Source organism: Triturus cristatus, chromosome 1_2 (genome assembly GCF_964204655.1).
Source record: "Triturus cristatus chromosome 1_2, aTriCri1.1, whole genome shotgun sequence".
Taxonomy (NCBI): Eukaryota; Metazoa; Chordata; class Amphibia; order Caudata; family Salamandridae; genus Triturus; species Triturus cristatus.
This window is the reverse complement of record NC_140580.1, coordinates 351365751-351388295: the sequence shown is the minus strand read 5'-3', so window position 1 is coordinate 351388295 and position 22545 is coordinate 351365751. Positions and strand designations below refer to the sequence as shown.

Here is a 22545-nt window from a genome sequence, read left to right as displayed (position 1 = left end):
GTTTTCCCTACTGTTGCACTCACTGGAGCGGGAATAGTAATTTTTACCCCTACGCTATCCAACGCTTTCCCTACTGTTGCACTCTTTGGAGTGGGAATAGTAATTTTTACCCCTACACTATCCAACGTTTTCCCTACTGTTGCAATTACTGGAGTGGGAATAGTAATTTTTACGCTCTCACTATCCAACAAAATATCTACTTTTTTTTACTTTTTTTTTATTATGTTTACATTTTAAGCTTTTTTCTATTATATTATGTATGTTTTATTTAATTGTTTTTAATATTTAATTAATTTTATATTATTTTTAATACATTCAAAAAATTCGATATTTTGGCTAACTATATTTTAACATTCTATATTTTGGAATCAATATTTTAGTACTTACCTGTTTGTAGATAGGGAGTCGATATTCTGTCCTTCTATATTTTGGTGTCGATATTTTGTGCATTCGATATTGTGTCCCTCGATATTTAGTCACTGAACCAGAGACTCTACCTATGTGATGGCAAAGCATATCTGGGAGGAGCATGGAGAGGATAAAAGTACATTAACTGTTATGGAATCCAACATGTACGTGTCAAACCCAGAGGAGGAGATCAGGAGTTGGCACTGAGGAGATCTAAATCCAAATGGATCATCACAATTGGTACTGAAATGCCATGAATACTCATGCTGAGCTACATGTGCTTTCGTGATGCTATCAACTGTATTTGACTTATGAGGTCCCTGAATGTGCTTCTGTGTGAACCAGTATCAGTCAGCATATGAGATCATGAAATCCACACAAAACTGTATAGGTTCTCTGGCTTTTAACCCATCTCTCAAGAATAGGTATGCAAGCCTGTTACTCCTCCTTGGCCTTTATGCCTGTTTTACTACCCCCTTTTTTCTCACTTCATCACACCTCCTTTTTGTATATACTTCTTTTTTATATACCTCCAATAACATTTTCAGATATCACCTCTCCTGTCTTCTCCTTCCTTTCCTATCGATTTTAAACAACTATTTTATAATAGATGGAGACATATAGGATCTAAGAGTCTTTATCTTTGGGGAAACAGGTAGAGGGAGAGGAGGCACATGAGATATTGGAATAACTGTGAAGATCGGACAGACATGAATGTGCAGGAACTTGTTGATTTATTAACTTGATCCTGCCGGATGGAGAAGTGTTGCAGTGGTTTCCTAGTAATCTAATTGGGATTGGAGGAGATAAGGGAGGTCTTGTAAATCAGCACTTTACTCAAATGCACTTTAAAAGCCTGATGCACCTTGACAGTTTTGATTGTGCTGCACTTTGGAATAGTCATATGATTAGAGAATGTAGGGGAAGGATCATTGATTAACACTTTATTGAACTGCACTTTATGGACTTAAGTGAACTGCAATTTCAAATTGGAAATTTAGAACAATTGTTCAGGGAATGTATTGAGAATAGTGTCCATACATGTTTCTCCAGCAAAACAACATAAAAAGAATGTTGAATGATTAGATGGGTATGATGACATGACCAAGTTTGTCACACAAATAGGACTATATATGCAGTGACGGTGCGTCCATTGGGGCGTTGCCCCACTAATGCCACGGCCCCATCCATCGATCATTTTATTAAATTACAAATTAGAAACACAAATTCTTCTTTCTACTGCTGATGCTTATTCCAATCAGGACTCCTGATTGGAATTAGCGTCAGAAGTAGAACGAGGGACGATGAAGGGAGTGGGACTGTGGCAGCACTCAGGGTTTGAGTGACAGCACACTGGACAGCAATAGTGTGCATGTTCGGTTTTGGGCTGGTCATTTTCACGACCAGCCCGAACATGCGCACTAGCCTTCCCCTTAGGAGAGCGAGGGTTTCTTCATGCCGTAGCACCCGGTCTCCTAATGGGCGGGGAGTATCACTGCTCAAGCCAATCCTGGCGCTGCTGGAGCAGCATCTGGATTGGCTGAGAGGGGTTGCCAGCCACTCCAGTGACGCAGAAGACGTTGAAGGCGCCAATGCGGGACCCCCACAGCAGAGGAGGCGTGGGTCAGGTAAGTTTTCTTACTTTATTTTTAAACCCTCCTCCCCCCCCCCCCAATATTGCGAGCCGCGACTGTATGGACCCCACTCCCCACAATGTTTTCATTTTCAGCAAGACATGTGTTTGCATCTTGAATCTAAGAGTTCCAGTAGCTCAACTGTTAGTTGATTGCATGCTATCTGCAAATAACATCTGAATCCCAAAATATTGATTAGCTTTTGCCAGTTATTTCAGACACGTATTGTAGTGCTGCGTTTGGAGAGGCAGCGGCTAATTAAGGCAGCACTGACATCGTGTTGTTCAAATTGATGGACCGTACTGCTTTAATGTGACTGTCTATTAGGGAGACCCTGTGATACTCAAACAGGCCACTGCTGTGCATTGTGCCTGGTGCTCCTGCCCGGTTCCAGAGGTGGGCTCAGGTTATGTGTGTTACCTCCATGACACCGATTCCAAAAACACACAGTAAAAAGCTATTGGTAGCGAGACAGCGGGACCTAAACAGGGTTCATCCACTTTAATCACGTGGCGGCGACAGCATTGGTTACTCATTTGCACACACCTGCACAGTGAAGCTCATAGAAACATATTTATGTTCCATCATATAGTCTGCAGCATTCAGCTTACGTCTATGAGCTGCAGCGAAAGTCTAATGCTTCCATGCGTGAACGTGCGGAAGAACGATGGGGATATGCACGCGCCGCACTCCCATAACCTCACTGACTGTATGTGACTCAGCAGAGGCCGCAGGCCTGCTCTGTGAAGCAAACATTAAGAGATGGTCACGGCTGAGAGCGCAACAGCAGGGGCTTTACTCCTCACTCGGACCCGATGCAAATCGCCTAACGGGCTCGGAGTGCGAGTCAGCTCTGATCAGGCACTCAAGTCATGCTCACACTCATTAGCTCCCATGACACATATCCGTCGGATGACAGACAAGGGCTCCGATTACCTACACACAACCAAACTACAGATTACATACTTCGGCTCTGGTTACATACACAAGGTCCAATCATGCGCACACCCCCATCGGCTGCAACCACACACAAAACAGCACCAATCTCTCTCTCTCTCTCTCTCTCTCTCTCTCTCTCTCTCACACACACACACACACCACCCCCCCTTGATTATAAGCACAAAGATAAGACTCACAGACAAGGTAAGATGCACTTCAGAACAAGGTACTTAAGCGCAATAGAAGTGCCCCCTCATCGCGCATGGTTCCTGGTTGTCTGTTATGAAGATCTAGGAGCAAGAGGTAACCAGCAGGCAGTACAGGCGGCTTGTTGGTGTATTTTCTACTTGCGGAGAGAGAGGAGAGCAAGCAGCCCTAAAGTAACAGAAGGGAATTTGTTTGTGTGTGTGTGTAAAGGGCATGCGTACACTACAGTATACATTTTCTTGCCTGGTATGTTGGACAGCAGGGTCCTGGGAACGAGAGACTGAGGGAGAGTGGGGGCTTGGAGTTGGAGGAGAGAAAGGTTGAGGGACAGCCGAAACTCAGATGTGAAAGAGAGAGAGCGTGAGGGAGAGCAGAAACTTGAAGGTGGAGAAGGGAGAGAATGAGAGAGAGCAGAGCCTTTGAGTTGGAAAGAGAGACTGAGAGAACGCAGAGCCTTAGAGGTGCAGGAGAGAGAGGCCGAGGGATAGCTGAAACTTGGAGGTGGAGGAGAGAGAGCAGAGGCTTGGAGGTAGAGGAGAGAGAGGCTGAGGGATAGCCAAGACTTTAAGGTGGAGGAGAGAAACGATGAGGTGCTTTATTAACCTTCTTGCTTTCTCAGATTTGCTTATAAATATACCATTTTCCAACAGTTCTTTCAAAATGTTCATAAGGTGGAATCTCCCTTATGCCAGTCGGGCTCGCTTGCTACGTTCGCCACTCATCCCCAACATTTACGCCTCTCCACTTTCAAATGTCACCAGCCGCCACTGATGGATGTGCAAAATTTGTGTAATTTGCTTTTGCATAACTATGCACATTTACGTAAAAATTAGGGGAAATGCCGAGCTAGCATTTGCCGCTATATTTTAGAGAAAAAAGAGTCCTTGAGCCTTCTGATCAAGGAGGCATTCTGTCATTTGCACGAGAGCATGAACCCATGAAAATGAAGGAATGCCTTTGCCCTTGCGCTGGTGCTGTACTACAGTGGGTGCATGGGACATCACGTCATTTGGAGATGCACTGATTGTGTGCCACCTTTAAAAATCGCCACCTCCCGCTATAGTTGGCATCTGACCTCCTTTTCGAGGTCCTTCTCTTTTGCATGTCAAGTGAGGGATTTCTCCCTTGAATCGATTGTCCATCTCTGGTTCACTCTTGATTAGGCTTCTGTTGTTGAATTTTGGATACCCTCTATCCCAGCAACTCTCTCTAGCAGGATACCAGGAAGTCTGGTCCAAGGTACAGGGTTGGAAGGTAGAGAGGCATTTCTGACTGGCAGAAAGACTGTAAACTGGAAGGGGGGACAACTGAGCCCGATGATATGTGTAGATCATGTGACAGCTGTTGAAGTCACAAAAGTAGATGACTGTGACATAAATGCTAGCATGACGTGAATCAAGATTTGATTGGGAGCATCCCGGCATTAATCAGTAGCTAGGGAACGTAAACAGAGTTGATTTCTTCAGCTCTGCGAAGTCTTCAGCTCTGAAAAGAGAAACACACCGGGAACTGTGTTCAATGCGGACATAGTTGGGGAATGACTTCGGGGTTGTGGAGTGTCTTTCACTGTGGGCCCAGGCAGGTCCAATCAGAAGGATCTTGTCCCAAATATCGGGTGTCTCTAGACCTGAATTGCGTTTAATGCCTGAGGGAACCCACCAATTATATTGAAAACCTATATGTGCAAGATATGAGTTGAGTTGCTGTTTAAAAAGTACAATGAACACCCTCAGGCATCTTGGCACTGAAATGGCTAACAACATCAGGAAAAGCTATGAAGATAATCAATAAAATAGATCAGTTTTGAGAGCCTTCTTACACATAAAATGGCCCTCTATTTTACGCAGGTCAAGATGTTGTGCATTCTAAAACGACAATAAAAGAGAAGGAACTTTGAGGGTCATTATGATTTTTTATTTATTTATTTTATTTTATTTAGTGCATTTTTATAAAGCGCGGACATTACCCAAAGGTGTCAGAGCGCTGTACAATAGAGCTAGTTACGTTACAAGAGAAAAGTGGTACAGAATATAACATTACACAGACTAAAAATGAAGGGTACACAAACACAAAGTCCAACACAGCACACAGGGGTGAGGAATGTAGAGGAAAAAATACAAATTTACAACGAAGAGCGAACTTCCAAGAGGGGCCTGAGAATAAAGAGTGCACAAACACAAAATCCAACACAGCACGCAGGGGTGAGGGATGCACAGGAAAAAATAAAAATTTACAATGAAGAGCGAACTTCCAAGAGGGGCCGGAGTATGAAAGTATTAGTTCTGAAAGTGTCTTTGGAAGAGAAGAGTTTTGAGTTCATCTTTGAAAATCCGGGACGAGGAGGTGGCACGGAGCAATGGGGGAAGCGAGTTCCATATTCTCACCGCATTGCCTGAGAAGGATTGTGCCATTGATCTTTCCCTTTTGAAGACGGGGGGCTCAAGCAGAAGCTTTTCCGTATTCCGAGAGGGTCAAGAGCCTCCGGACAGTTTCAATTTATTTGCCAGGTAACGAGGGGAGGACGTGTGCAAGGCTTTGTGTGTGATGCAGGCAGTTTTGTAAATAGATCTTGCCTCAATCGGAAGCCATCGAAGAGAGGACAGGATAGGAGTGATGTGGTCGCTTCGTTTAGACCCTGAAATGTAGCGAGCTGCTGAATGGAGGATGGATTTGAGAGGGGAGAGGTGGGATTTGGGTAGGCCCGTCAGAAGAGAATTGCAATAATCCAGTCTTGAGAGAACCAGCGAGTGTACCAAAGTTTTTAAGTCATTCTCCGGGAAGAACCGACGGATCCCCCATAGAAGGCGCAACTGGTACCGTGCGTTCTTGGCAATAGAGTTGATGTGGGAGATTACGTTGAGTCTTTTGTCAAGAATGACACCTAGAGATTTAGCGCTGTCGACAATGATGGGTTTGTTGTTGAGCAGGTTAAGCTGATCCATTCACGATTGAACAGGAGGAGGTGAGAGAGAGGTCGAAAGGAGGAGGAATTCAGTTTTGGCAGAATTAAGAATGAGTTGGTGAGCTAACATCCAGTTGTGGATGGAGTTGAGAGTAGAGTCGAGTAAAGATAGATCGTGTGCGGAAGACACCTTGAGGTAGATTTGAGTGTCATCCGCATAAAGATGGTAATGGATCCCAGATTTGCTTAGGAGGTTCCCTAATGGTTCCAGGTAGAGATTAAACAGAGTGGGTGCCAGGATAGAGCCTTGAGGGACACCTTGACCTACAGCCAATGGAGATGAAAGACTGTTCGCTATCTTAATCATTTGGGATCTGTCTGAGAGGAAAGAGGCAAACCATTTAAGCACTGTGCCATCCAATCCCATTCTCTGATGAAGAGTGTTGAGGAGGGTGTTGTGATTAACAGTGTTAAAGGCTGCAGAGAGGTCAAGAAGAATCAGAAGACAGGATTCCCCGGAGTCGAGTATATGCAACGCATCATCAATCACTTGCAGCAGGGCTGTTTCAGTGCTGCAATTTTGAAAGAAGCCAGATTGGAAAACATCGAGGAGATTATTGTCCATAATATGTAGGGAAAGTTGTTTCGCAACACATTTTTCAGTGATTTTCAAAAGAAAAGGGAGGTTGGTGATAGGGCGGAAGTTGTTGAGGTCGGTTGCATCAGCGGAGGGTTTTTTTAGAAGAGGGGTAACCTGTCCTGATTTAAGGGCAACAGGGAGGGAGCCTTGACTGAGGAAGAGATTAATTAGCCCGGTCCAGTAAGAGAGAGTATGGGTGTAGAAATCGATGGCGATGATGCTAGGGATGGGGTCAGAGGAGTGGTTGGATGGTTTGGTTTCAAGGATGCATTTGAGGAGGTCATCTTCTGAGATGACGTCAAAGTATTGCCAGGTGACTAAGGATTTCCGCTCCTCAAAGGGGGTGGGATGGGCGACTTGATCCACCAGTGCTTTGACCTTTTCATCAAAGAAAATGGCGAAGTCGGCTGCTTTCTTTGTGGAGTCCTCAGGCTTAGTAGTTAGGGGAGAACAGTTTGGGTTTTTAATGAGGTCAAAGAGTTTTTTGGGTCTGTTTTTGGCTGAGTCAAGGAGGGATCTGAAATGGGATGCTTTTTCATGGAAGATGTGGTTGTGTTATTTGGATCTTTCTGAACGTAGCAGAGAGAGATTGAAGGTAGAAGGAGATTCTAAGGTTTTTCCTGTCATTGTAGAGAGCTTTATTGAACCAAGGTGCTGAGGGGGTGTGTCTTTTCCTTTTGCTTTGGAGTGGAGCGACATTGTCCATTTCAACTGCTAGGACTGAGAGGCACTGAGTGGTGAGGGCGTTGACATCCACGTTAGGGTCAAGTCTAGGAAGTGACCGCATAGCAGAGTCACAAAAAGTGTCAAAGTCAATGTTTTTAGTGTTGCGGAACCAGGTAGTAGCTCTTTTAGGTTGGCCGAGAGTTGTAACGTGCGAAAGATGAAAACGGAAGGGAACGAGGAAGTGGTCAGACCAGTCTACATGGATGGGGGGAGCAGTAGTCAGCAGGTCTGCTTTGGATATAACAAGATCCAGAATTGAGCCCTTGGAATGGGTGGTTTCTGAGCAATGTTGGAAGAGATCGTTGGCTGAGAGAAAGGTGGCAAGCTTGTTGGCAGCCGAGTCTTCCAAAGAGCCCCAATGGAGATTAAAGTCACCCAGGAAGATCTGTTTGTCACTTTGAGAAAATTGGTCACTGATGAAGTCAGTGAGTTCCTCCACAAAGGAAGAGCAGTTACCGGGCGGGTGGTAGATAGCATGGAATCTAAACGGTAAGCCATGATGAATTTGAAGTTCTAGGGGTTGGCATTCGAATGTACGGAAAAGGGTGGTAGGGAAGGCTTTCATTTGAAGAGAATTCCTGAGGATGATAGCGACACTGCTCCCAATTTTGTCTGATCTGTCATTTCTGAGGATAGAGTAGTCAGTGGGTACCAGAAGATCAAACAGAGTATGAGAGGAGTCATTAAACCAGATCTCAGTGAGGAAGAACATCTCAAGATTCTGGAGGGTGATCATGTCAGAAATTTCCAATTTGTGTTTGATTGCAGATCTGCAGTTGTGTAGCAAGCAGTGCAGCTCTGACACATCTGTTTTTGTGATGGGGGTGTTAGGGCTGTTAAGGTAGATAGGGATAAGATTCTTGAATGAGGTTGCCCGGTAAGGGGGAGGCTGGTAGGTTCTGACAGAGGCGATGGTCTGAATAGTGCACTGCGTAGAGTTAATGGGAGATGAAGGTAGAGGGGGAGTGACGCTGGTGGTCTTGTAGCTGGCTAATAAGTTGGAGATATCTGTAGAGGACAGACTGTGGTTTGCTTTATTGGGGCACGGGAGCACAGAACTCCTCGGGAGGGTATTAGGGAAGGGGGACATCTTAGCGCTTAACAGTGAGATTGACGCTACGAGCTGGGAAATGGAAGAGATGAGAGAATCAAGTTTATTTTCTAGAGAGAGGAGAGCTGAGCACGGAGTGTTGGGTGGTTTGATGGAAAAGGGTGGGAGTGTGGAGGGAGAGGGGGGACAGGTGGGGGAACGGGATAAGGGATGATGGTGGTGAACCCGCCACCGACAGGCTGTCGGTGGCAGGTTCACCACCATCGTGAGGCCATTTTACGCCCGCCATATTATGATGGTGCGCGGTACCGTGGCGGTCAGAAACACCACCTCCATGTATCCGTGCTGCGAGGACCTCAGCATGTGATGCATGCCTGCGGTGCCTAGCAGTCACCGCTAGTCAGATTACGCTGCTGGCTCCCCACCAGCCTTTCCATGGCAGTTCACCCACCATGGAAAGGCTGGCAGGGATGGCCTATAGGGGCCCGTTGCGGGCCCCCCTTGTGCAGGGGCAGTTGTTTTTTGCACTTGGGGGCACCGATGGTGTCACCCTACATTTCCTTGCACCATGTTACAGGCACCGCGTGGTGCCTGCCACGTAGTACAGGGAAAACAAAACCTGCCTTTTTTTCTATTGCGGCGGGAGCTGCAGCCAGCAGCACCCACCGCAATGCAAAAATTGCCTTTAGCAGCTGCCGCGGTGGTGGCCGCATTGTAATATAATATGTGGGTCCGCCGCATTAGATGCGGGCGGTCTCTATGCCTGGGACAATGGCAGATGGACTGATTCTGTCCGCCATCGTAATCAGGTCCTTGGTTACAGGCCACAGTGCTATATTCTGAATTCCTTGAAGTTTGTAAATAGCTGATTCAGGAAGGCCAATGTAACAAGCATTGGTATAGTTACATCTAGAAAAGATGGTAGCATTAGCAACACAAGATTTCATTTGCCAAGAATAAAAGGAAGGTTTTTCTTTCATATCTTCATTTGGAGGTAAAAGGACGTCACAATTGCAACAGCAAGATGTGGAAAGTGGAAATGTTGTCAGTGTAATCTTGGCTTACGTAATTCAGTACTGTCACATGGGTAATCCTAGTGCCTACACCTAGTTTCAAACTCATCTGGCTAGCATCTTATAACTGGTGCTCTTTAAGCTGTTTCGAAAGGTAGGAAGCCAGAACTTCTCACCAATTTTATTGACTGCTGGTAGTTAGCTTCTGCCCTGAGACCCAAGTTTGACATCCTTAAAAGGAGTTTCATGACCCCATTCTCCCACCCACTAATGACAGAGACAGATGAAAACAGGTGTTAAGGATAAAGGAAAAAGCATGTGTAACATTTTGTAATACTGATTGGACATATGTCTTCTGGGGTACCTGACTTTAGTCAGGTAAACAAGGAGTAAACCTTATTTCCTTAACCACAGAGGATACAGTTATACGAGTGACAAAAAAGGGCGAAGGCTTGTAGTTACGCTCTATGAGACAGTATGACAGAATAAGCTGGACCATACAGTCATGAATGGCCTTGATCTCGTGATCTTCTGATAGAATTAGAGGAAATAAGATTGCCACAAATAACTTGGAAGGGGAATAGTTATTATGACGCACAGCAGATTGGTGAGATTGGATACTTCCTGGAATAGAGCCCATAAGGAACTAGAGGCCTGAGAAATAAAAGGTGAAATAATAGAGCTCTTAATAGTAGTAAGAGACCATTTGTAATGGCTGAGTTGTTGTAACTTGTGTGGAGATTTCAAAGTCTGGTATATATCTGTGTACATACAAGTTTGTGTTTTGGTAAATACAAAATTGTTTATAATTTACATACAAAGGTGGAGGGGATGCTGTCCTTTTTTCTTTCCCTGACCTCATCCGGATATGCCTCAGCTACCTCCAACCTGCAGTACTCTCTAAAGAACAATGCTTTCCTGTTTATCAGATCATTCTTGGCACTATATACCTCGTGCTGGCCGATTCAAGGCGCCCAGTGCAAAGACAAAGGTTAAACTACGGGCCTCATTAGGAGTTTGGCAGAGTGGGAGCACCAACATAACACTGTGGAGTTTCACCTACATCCACTCCCTGTTTCCCCGCTGTTTTTAGAGTTGGCAGAAAGGCCATGTTTACTCTGCTGAGCCTCCGCCACCTCTGCTGATGTAAACCTCTGATCTGGAGGTCCATCTGTTAAATGACTGCCTAGACACAATGATGGTTGCCCCACTGTATTAGTGTGGTGGTACCTTCACTCATTTACCCTGCCAGAGGTGTGTTGAATACATAGAGGAAAACTGTAGAATGACTCCCACTAGCAGGGAGAAATCTCTCTGCAGATGAGGCCAAATATGATTTGTATTGAGGAAACAAACTCCTGATTTGAGAGTTCATTTTCTCAATACAAAGAAGTTTGCCCAGTTTGTGATTTAAATTTTGTATTCGCCTTAAAATATACAAGGTGCAGTAGTAAGATGAGCACATGGCTGGGGAGAGCATGTGATGCTTCCCAGTGGTTTGTTTCAAGTTTGGGAAGGGGTTTTGTAAAGGTCCAGCCTACAATGCAGCCTTTTTCCAAAGTGATTTTACCTGATGGGTTTTCCGTCCAGTATATTTGGATTCATTGTTCCCGCACCCAATTAATCCCTGTGCAGAACAATGGACTCTTAATTCTGCGGAATAGAATTCCACATTGGAATTCTGCTCTGCACAGTAGCCAGTTAGGGCCCATGCCATTTATGGGCACTGTGCAAGTGGTCTAATTAGGCAGCAAGAGCTCAATACCATGAGGTACGAGAACTTGAAAAAACAAACAAAGCCTCCTCCACCTGTAAATGGCTGTAGGATTACCTGAGTTTTCGAAGTGGGCAGGATCTATTGGGAATGGTATTCTCAATCTTTTTTAATTTACAATAACTGCTCTTGCTTTTTATTAAATAAACAACTGTTTCAGAACAGATAATGCCAACCTTCTGGTGCCTCTCGCTAAAAGGCAAGGGGGAAGGGTTCTTCTGTTCTGTGAAGCCAAGGGAGAGGGAGGCAGAGAAAGAAGAGACAGGCCTTCTTGTCCGGGTGCCTTTTATCTGAAGCAAATATAAATGTGTGCAATTGATTAATCAGCAAATCTAAAGGCTGCTTAGGAGCCAATATGTCTGGGTGCCTTTTATCTGAAACAAATATAAATGTGTGCAATTGATTAATCAGCAAATCTAAAGGCTGCTTAGGAGCCAATATGTCTGGGTGCCTTTTATCTGAAACAAATATAAATGTGTGCAATTGATTAATCAGCAAATCTAAAGGCTGCTTAGGAGCCAATATGTCTGGGTGCCTTTTATCTGAAACAAATATAAATGTGTGCAATTGATTAATCAGCAAATCTAAAGGCTGCTTAGGAGCCAATATGTCTGGGTGCCTTTTATCTGAAGCAAATATAAATGTGTGCAATTGATTAATCAACAAATCTAAAGGCTGCTTAGGAGCCAATATGTCTGGGTGCCTTTTGTCTGAAACAAATATAAATGTGTGCAATTGATTAATCAGCAAATCTAAAGGCTGCTTAGGAGCCAATATATGGCTTTAGTTGATGAGGTCATTGGAGGCTTCTTGGAGTTAAAATGTATTCTCTTTTAACTGCAATTAAAGCGTGTTTCAGCTGAGGTCTAGGGTGCTCCCCTCTAATGGAAACATAGAAAACAATTGGCACTAGGTACAGTTTAATTGTATATTGTTACAAATATACATTTTAACACACTTGTTTTATGCTAAACATTTAAGGACAGATTTACTAATTTTTCAAGCAACCAAAGTTGCTGTGCTGCTCTGCGTGAAAGAGAGAGCAGAATCTTGCCATATCTATTAAGATATGGCACTGTTACCCTCTCTCCCTGTGCTGGTGCACTTTAGGCTGGGTTGCACCAAGCACACACCCGCGCACTGTAGTGCAGGCGTGTATGTGTGATGACAAGCATAGGTTTTTGTTATGGCTCAGGTTGTTCTACAATTTTACTGTTGGAACACTACGATCACTACCTATGTCACTCACTAACTAGGTCGTTGGAACATTACCTATGTCATGGATGACAGCGCAAAGTTCTGAACACCAACTATTGGCTGGTTTTGAATATTGTCAGTTAATCACTGTCTTGCAGCTGCCTTGCAGCTGCCAGTGCGGGTTGATGATTTATTGTAATGTACTGCAAAAACAATCTATTTAGAAACATACTCTGAGTGTCTTTTCTGACTCAGAACTTAAAAGTTTTGTACTGGAAAAGGCCAATAAATAGAAAAACGATGCTCTAATACCTTACCCAGCCTGTACGTATGTCGTGTAGTGCAGCACAGGTGCAAAGTTGGTAAAATGTGGTGACCTATTTCATTTGCCTCACTGTTACGCCTGCCTTGACGAAGCATATGTTTTTAGTGCAGATCCCTGTCTACCGATGTAGTTGATTGAGATTTGTGACAAAACCCATGAGTGGTTGTATGGCAACACCCATGCCCCATCTATAGTATGCCACCTTGATGCAAAGTAGTGCATTACAAAGCAATACTTTGCACTACTTTAGGAAACTTTCCACCACAATTATGATTTGCTTTGGATAGTAAATCCCTCCACAAAACTTTGCGCTGGTTTTGTGTCACTTTTGTGGCCCAAATCCAGGCAAAAGCGTTAGTAAATGTGGGCCTAAATCTCTTTGTATCTTTTTGTAACAGCGTATTTTATACTGTAATCCCATTTTTAAATAATGCCTTAAATATTCATAGTGCTTTCAGTCACCAGATGGGCCTCATATCACTTTACATTTCACTATTCTCTAGTGCACCAATCAGAATTCAGTTGTGTGACTGGTTTACACAAAAAAACATCTGCAGTAGTCGCATTAAACCAACTGAGTTTTCATAACATAAAATAATGAATTCCCATCCATTACTTTAACACAGTTCTCATGATATTCTTATTCATTCAGCCTGTGGATGAAATGCAAAATACTGTGAACGAGGCTGTCACTGGGGCCCCATTTCCAGCGGCGCCCAGCACACATCAGCACACACCAGCAGCCCAAGATAAGTCTCATGACGGGCTGGAGCTGAAGCCCTTTTAGCCCAATGGGCGTTGCACACCTATTCCGCTAACCACAAGTTCCTCGTCTGAATTCTATGGCACGTGTCTTGAACTCCTTATATATCCTACCAGGAGTCTGTCATGGAAGCTCCGCCATCTGTGCTTTGCTGTTTCACATAACATATGCTTGAAGAATAGCCCATGCTTTCTGCTGAAAATAATGTGGCTTTCTGGACTTTCGAATCCCATTTCCAGGAACACAAACCTAGCCATCTATCCTTCACAAGTCCATAAAGTGGGAGGCATAAACTGAGATATAGTAAAATCTGCTTTTATAGACCCTGTAACAGGCAGAACCAGTGCTTAATTTGAGTCGCATTTGCAGGTATGGTCCACCAGTGCTCATTTTTTGGGGGTCGGCACTTATTTTTTAGGTTTTGCCTGTACAGCCCTTTTAGCTGTGCTTGCCACAGCTCTTGTAATAGAAATAAAATCTTTAAAGGGGCTTAGAATCCACTAATTACTTATCTTTATCTACCATTTGGTCCCTTTAATTTCCAGACTTCTGATTGATCCGCACGTTGTCCGCTTTCACTTTGCACATCTTCCTGCCTTGCCTGTCCATGCTGTGGAGCATGGCCCAAGTACAGCTTCTGGTCACTGATCAGTGGCTAGTGGGCAGTGTTCTCCCACTGGCTGCGCACTTCTGAGGGTACTTTTTTTAATTTGGTTTTTAAGAGTTCCTACAAGTGCATCTGCAGGCTGTCTCCTCTCCTCGCCGGTGCCCTTCCCACATTGTTGTTAGCCCTCTCCTCGACTCACTATTGCAGCCTCATTATTGCTCGCTCCCTCCATCCTCATTGCTTGCCCATCCCCCACTCCCTCCTGCCTTGCTGCTTTACCCATCTCCCCTCTCATTTCTCCCATCGCTTCTGGGCGCTGTGGGAAGAGACATGTGCTAAGAAAAAGGTCTAAGGCCTGGCCAATGCTGGCCTCATCATATCATTTTTTGTTTTACTTTAAGCCATGTTGCACAGCAGCTAAACTGCTGTGCAACATGTTAAAAACATAGACAAAGACAATAGATTTTGCATAGGTGAAACCTATTGGCTTTGCCTATGCTTGTCCTGATAAGTCTTTCACCCAGAACAAGGGAGCAAAAACATAAAGGGAGGAGGGAAGGGGAAAGAGAAAGACAGAAAAACATTGATAAAGACACGATGCAGGGATGAAAAAGAGTGTCTGGTGGTGGATGCAAGAGGTATGAGCTGGAATCAAGATTACATAGTCTTGGTATTCAGCACTTCAGACATTCGATAGAGCCAGCTGCAGGCCTCTGAGCAAAACTTTGGCCTCTGCACTTATTGTTTAAAATTAAGCACAAGGCAGGACTGATGTATAAACAGAGTTCTGTGAGCAGAGGGCGGTTCTGGCCTTGGACTCTCATTTCAGCTAGGAATATTTCAACTTGAGTTGCACTGCTCACCGGAGAATCTTCCTCAACCAGCACCGCAAACCCAGACAAGCTACCACAGACCTGCCAACTTAAAAAAAGTGTCATTGTGTGAAGAGTGGGTGTGGCCTTGGAGGCAGGGCCAACTTGCTGAGTGCAACCTAAGAGGCACCTCTGCCCCCTTCCCCCATCAAAATAAGGCTGGTGCATATGGCCTTGGGTGGTTTCACCCTCCTTAAAGGACATCGGCTGTTCATAGCCTCCAAAGACAAGCTGAAAATCCACTCTTTGTCCATGCCGCTGTGTGAAGGGCGCTGATATCGTGTGACACACGGTGGGACTGTATGAGTAGGCAGCTCCGATACCAGATTACAAGACAGCTCCACGGATCTGAACAGCCTGCACACAGGACAGAAGCTTCCCATCCTGTCCCTGGCAGTTTGTTGCTGCACGGATATTCAGTGCTTGTACTCTATGCACTGTACTGTCAGAGATGAAGGTACCTGAAATGCCTGCCTTCAGAGGTCAGCAAGCAGAACGCCATCACACTGGGCAACATTAACACCGGTTACTTGCAGTGCTTAGAACCGACAGAAGTGCTTTTGAAGCTATATAAGAAACACGTTAATAGAGGCTGTTTGCCCTGTATGCAAATTCTCTAAGCTGGTTTAAAAGAAGTGAGTCATACAAACCACATGTGTAAATGCAGGTGCTAGTTTGCCAAATACAAATTTCAGAGAAAACATCCAAGTGTTGAATTCTGCATTAGATATGAATATTAGTTATACACATAATGGTCCTTATCTAGGTGAGACGGTGTACGAAAGTTACCAGAGCAAAGACTGTAAAAACACACTAACTTTAAAAGCAGACTAATGAAAACACAACAAAGTGTAAAAAAAATATGTAAAAAGCACATAGATCATCCGTTATTAAAAGTGCACAAATTCTCTTTGAACCCTTCTAATGAGCTTCTCTACCACACCTCCCTTAAAGTGTTTATTAGATCAGATTCACTCTTATAAGGTAAGTGGTACCATAAAGCAACATCAAGAAAATGATCACTTCATTGCAGAAAAAAAATAAGACTTAGGGGGCCCATTAGCATGACGGGCAGATTGCCACCACCCGAACGGCGGTGGCAATCCGCCCGCTAACACACACCACCGGATGGCCTTTTACACCCCACCACATTAACATGGCGGGGGGTACCGCAGCGGACGGAAGGACCGCCCGCCGGTAGGCAATTGGGACGATTGCCTACCGGGCGGAAAAGGCCCATAATATGGTGCAGATATTAGCATGTGGCATTTTCAATGCTTTTCCATGGCAGAGACTCCGCCATGGAAAGGCATGTGGTTTTTGCCCCGTTGTGTGCCCCCATGGGGTTTGGGGGGCTGCACTTGGGGGGTACCTATGGTACCCCCCAACATTGGCATAGACAAGGTGGCAGGCACCGCGCGGTGACTGTCACGTTGTGCATGCCAATGCACAACATGCATATATTGCATTGTGGCGGGTGCTGCTTACAGCACCGCCTGCCGCAATGCAATATATGTGGGATGCCACAGCCACCATGGCGGTGGCATCCTAATTGCCATTGCGGGACCACCGCACCTCTTGCGGACAGTCCCGCTTGCCGTTGTCCGTCCGCCATCGTAATGGACCCCTAACAGTCCACCCCATTAACCCCTTCAGCGCGGCACGGATTTCCGCGCCACGCTGAAGGTTCCGTGCGCGGGCGGGGCCATGACGGAACGGTTCCGTCATGCGCACAGCGCAACCGACGTGCATGACGGAACCGTTCCGTCATGCGCGTCGAAGGGGTTAAAAAAGATTACAGTCAGTTTTGAATACAACTGAAACTTTAGGCTTGCTCAGCTACCTGCCACCCTTTAGCCCGAGCTAGAGGACACGGCTCTCTTCCAGAGTCCCACAGAGTGAGACTCGCAGAAGTTTATATAGAAAGTGATAAATAAGTTCTATGACATAATATAGATGTCAACAATATTGTAATACACATATATCATGAAAAAATGTTGTGGCACTAAATATCGAGTGTTGATATTATAATGTAAACTACAAAAATATTGCCTGAAAATTTTTGTGGAATCAAACATGGACATTTTATAGGAAAGTATATATATTTAATCGTATTCAAAAATGAAATAATTAAAAAAATAACAAAAAAATGTAAATAAAGAATTATATAACAAATTATATACAGTGCAATAAATGATTTTTTACACTAAATTATATTTTTACAAAAATTAAATGAAATGCTGATACTAGCTCAAACATTTTCAAATGAAAAATGTATATCATGTACATTTAGAATAAAAAGGATAACAAATAAAACTAAACAATATAATAGATAATTAACATTTAATTTTACAAAACCATTATTAAAATAAATATCACTCAAAAACGTATTGAATAAAGCAAAAATATTGAATTACAATACAAATATATAGTACAATAATAAAAAATAATTAAAATACGAAAAGCAACTCAACAACAATTAAAACAAAAAATATGCAAGATCAAAAAATACTCGCTTGCCTGCGCGCCAATTCACTGCCGCATCAACATGAAACAGGATGCAGCAGCGGCCGCGCAGCAGGCGCACCACTGGCATGCCCAAGGCGTGCCTAAGTCAAGCCCGTCTGAGCCCGTCTGTGCCCGTCCGTGCCTGGATCGGGCCCAGGGCCGTAACCCCTGTTCGTCACCCACCAGATTCAGGGCAAAAACTAATTTATTCTATGGCCAGTCTTCTGAATCTTAATAAAACTACCTCAAGACCTCTCTGCCATCAGCTCGACCTAAAGAACCTAGATCATGTCCTCATTGCAACTTAAAGCTCAGTTTCACAAAGACGAAGACATGCACTAATGAGATGCATGATTCAGGTGAGCAAACACTCCCCCCCAAGTCGTTCATAGGTCTGCTCAGTAATACGCGCTCCCTGATCAAACACAATGTAGAATTTGCAGAGCTGCTGACATGGACTTTGTCACTGAAACCTAGACAAATAGTACCTCTGATCATGACCTGTCCCTAGCTATACCTCAAGGATTTACAATCATCAAAAATGACAGACTAGACAAACGGGGAGGAGGCATAGCGATTATAGTCAATCACTCTCTAGCTATAAAAGGGTCCCCGGCAGGTAGCTGCGCTGATTGTGAACTACTTTCCTTCAGAATCACCTTAAGTCCTAATTACACTTTCACTGGCACACTGCTATAGAGACCCCAGGGGCAAAAAGCTAATTTGAGGAAATTATCAGTCCAATAATAGAATCAAGCATGGGTTCAGAAGACTACTGCATATTAGGTGACTTAAACTACCACCTGGAAAATTCGGAAGATCATAACACAGCATCAATAATAGAGCTGATGGCCAACTCCTCACTGGAACAGAAGGTCATGCACCCTACACACGAAGCTGGTCACACTCTGGATGGAATATTTACATCCAATCCCCATCTAAAATTACAAGAGGTTCTGTCAATCCCCTGGTCAGACCACAGGGCTATCCTGTTCACAGTAACCACCACACATCACCTCCCGAGCCAGCATATTCCACATAAGATAACTAAAGGACGCAACTGGAGGAGCATAGGCCCCCAGCAGAAGCAATCTACTCTAGCAGCCTCTAAACCTGATCTAAATCCTGAGGCAAACCTGGCAACAGATAGTTTTACTAATTGGATTAAATCCGCAGTAAACTCACTAGCACCAGAAAACATTGTACTAGCAAGCGCACAAAGAAATCAGAGCCCTGGTTCTGTGACGCCTTGCGCAAACAGAAACAACTCTGTAGAAAAGCTGAGAGACGCTGGAGAAGCAACTACTCAACAATTGACAAAATCTCATATTCCCAAGAACTGAGTTCATATAAAATGTTGATATTGGGTAAAAAAAGCAGTTACTTTTCCAAAACAATACGTCAGGCAGGTAATTCTAGCAAAGCTCTTTTTGCAACATTAAAGGAATTAGTCAAATTACCGGAACCACAACAAAATGATCACAGTGTTGCATTCTGTAATCAACTTGCAGGGTATTTTAGGGATAAGGTGCAAACTATTTTTGACTCCCTCACAGCCCAGGATAACAGCAAGACAACCACCTCCGTTATTACCCCCCCCCCAATGCTCCATCACTGTTTTGAATTCCTTCATGTCACCAAATACAGAACAGATCACAAAGGTGATTAAATCAATAAAATCTGGAGCACCCTTAGATCCCTGTCCTCCGAAAATATATCATATGGCACAGGATAATATCAGGGAACAACTCACTATACTTTTTAAACTGATCATCACTTCAGGTATTTTTCCAGATGCGTGGAAGACTGTTTCAATTCTTCCTCTGTTGAAAAAACCTAACTTAGATCCCAGTGACAATCGTAGACATAGACCAATTGCGAGAATTCCCTTCCCAGCTACAGTCCCGGAAAAGATTCTCAACTCCCAACTAACGACCTTCATTTCCTCTGCAGTCTTGTTGGAATCCTCCCAATATGGATTCTGACAAGGGCATGGCACAAAAACTGCCCTGATCATGGCAGCAGAGGGGATACGGGCAATACTAGATACCGGTGCCAAGGCCACCTTGAAACTGTTGGATCTATCGGTGGCATTTGACACCGTAAATCACGATATTCAAATCAAGAGACTCCAAGGGGTCGGAGTCAGGAACTCCGCCGTAAAGCTGATCAAATCTTATCAGAACAACAGGTACCAATATTTTCAGATTGGTATCTCCTGCTCAGATCAGTTCAGTCTGCCATGTGGGGTGCCGCAGGACTCCTCATTGAGCCCCACATTGTTCAACTTATATGTGACCCCTCTAGCCAATATCATCAGGCAGTTCGGCTTCAGACTTATCTCCTACGCAGATGGCACCCCAATTGTGGTGTCATCTAGCAGCCCAGAGGAAACAGCTGACCGCTTCAGCCAATGCATGTCCCACATAAACCAATGGATGGGAACAAATTGCCTAAAGCATAACAGGACTAAAACAGAGGTTCTTCTATTAGTAACTGATACTTCCTTTTGGTCACGGAACTGGTCGCCCCCCTGTATGGGAGATCACTCCACCCCAGTCCATAAAGTGAGGAATCTGGGCATCATTTTGATGACAAACTGACCTTCCAACACCAGATCAAGAAGGTCATCTCCATGGTCTTTCTAACTTTAAAATCCGTGAAATACGCTCCCCTCCCCCCCCCCCCCCCCCCTCCCGAAGCAGTAAAAACACTAGTGACGGTTCTAGCCATGGCTAGACTGGATTATGGACACGCCTGATACCTAGGCCTTCAAAAACAACATTTGCTTCAACTGCAGCGAGTGCAGAACGCAGCTGCTAGAATGCTGCTCGACATCTCCAAATGCCAGTCCATCTCAGAAGGTCTAAAAAAACTCCACTGGCTTCCTGTGAAGAAAAGGATTGGATTTAAATCCCTATGTCTGGCGTACAAAGCAATGTTTGGAAATGGACCAGTGTTCTTGAAAAAATACATTACATGGTACCATCCATCCAGACACCTACGTTCAGCACATAATAAACTCCTCCAGACACCAAAATGTTAAGCCCGCTGGGGAGGAAGAAGCTTTGTCCTGGGTACAGAGAAACTTTGGAACTCACTCCCGTTAGATATTAAAAGCTGCCCAACGTTGCTCGGATTCAGAAGGTTGCTAAAGACATAGCTATTCTCAAACTAAGCTACACCATCTCCATCTGAATCCCTGGTACAGTCCTCTGCACAGCGCCTAGATGCCCTTGGGCATTTGTGCGCTATATAAATCCCATAATCAAATTATTGTCATTTTTGTATAAGTGTTCCAACACAAACTAACTGCAAACAACAGAATCAGCCGAATTCTACTATTTGCATTCTGTATGTATGTTTAGCATTCTCTGTGCAACTTTTTTATGAAATTGCTTGGCAGTATAGAATAGCTTGCTGTTTGCTACACATTGTAATAACGGATTACTTGGTGAGTATTTACAAATTTGGGCAATTGCATTGGCGCAACAGATTGTGATGCAAAAAAATAGCATCAGTTTACTTTTCTTTTTAAAGACCTGCTTGCACAGTGCTAAATTGTGTGTTATCGTGTGAGAGTTTGTGCAAACTGTAGTGAATATTGGTCCTTCTCCTAGCGTCTACTATTTTCTCTTAAGTAGTGAATGAATGTGTGTTCCTGGTTCTACCCAAGACATGCCGCAATCGTACCCACTAAACGAAACTGCTGCAGGACCCTCCACACACCAGACACTCACTTAGTTGGATACCCACTATGGTGGGAAGTCGATGACAATCCACATCAACCCTGCCAGCATCAATATCCTGCACGGTTGAGGGATCCAGACCTTCGCTTAAGTTTTCAAGTCCCAAAGAACTTTTTTCTATCAGTTACAAACATTAGCAAAACAGCCTTGTATGCATATGCACTCATGAATGGTATTCCTGTGTCTTGTACCAGGCACACGTGTGTTCACGAGGTGTATTGTGACAGACACCATTTGAGTTCTTTAGGTTTCTGGAGACAGCACCCATGGGTGCTGTTCAACTATCTTGCAAGGGACCCTCCTGGTGGGCTCATCATATGTTGTTGAAAGGAAGCCACAAGAGCTGTCCAGTGACAGACAGGCACCTGCAGGTGTCTGGTGACAGGCACCTACATGGGCATTCTTCAGGTGTCTTGTGTCAGACACTTAACTATACTTAGTAAATATGTTTTGTTTAGTTTAGTTTAGAAACAAACTTATGAACATTCATTATTTGTCGGTAAAAAGATAAAATAACATTTACGTCTACAGCTCGTAATAAACACTAGAATTTGAGTCAATGGATTTCTACCAATTCAGGGGCTTATTTACAAGAAATTGAAGCATCTCTGCGTTAGAACAGGGATGTGTCAGTCTCCTTGTGCAGGGCAAAGAAACCCTTGCGCCACCATGGATGCGTTGTATTTACAATATGGCACACCATTGCCCAAGGATTGACAGATGCGTTAGAAATTCTGATGTATCTGTCGGCGCAAAAGTCATGCATTGCTGGAGTAGTGTCGCCAGCATGACGCAACTCCAGCAATGCTTGGGGGAGGCCTATACTAAATACACTGCGTCGCTCCTTACGCCTGCTCCAAGCAGGCGTAAGGTTTTGACGCAGTGGAGTCCCACAAGTGGCGCAGTGAAATCTTGTAGATTTCACTGCGTCACTTCTATAAGGCTTTCCTGCATGGGAACGACAACCCTGCATAAGCAGGTATAATGTGGCGCAGGGCATTACAAGCTGACATATCTCCTAAGATGAATCACGTTGTAAATTGGCTGCAACATGGTGCATTGCTTACACACACAAAGTGACGCAAGAGCAGCGCAAAAGTGGTGCACGGGGCTTGTAAATCTGCCCCTCAGTGTTTGGCAGCCATTCCTTAATATTATTACACCTTTTCTGTTACCCAGGGTTACAACAATACGGAGGGACATGCTTGGTTAATTATTAGTTATAACTTT

The 22545-nt window shown here is 44.2% G+C and overlaps 1 protein-coding gene across 1 annotated transcript in view; it reads right to left on the bottom strand.

Annotated features, from left to right (window-relative positions):
• Positions 1 to 22545, bottom strand: part of AGMAT (agmatinase (putative)) — a 101965-nt gene that overhangs the window by 63837 nt on the left and 15583 nt on the right. The gene's annotated exons all lie outside the window — the stretch shown is intronic.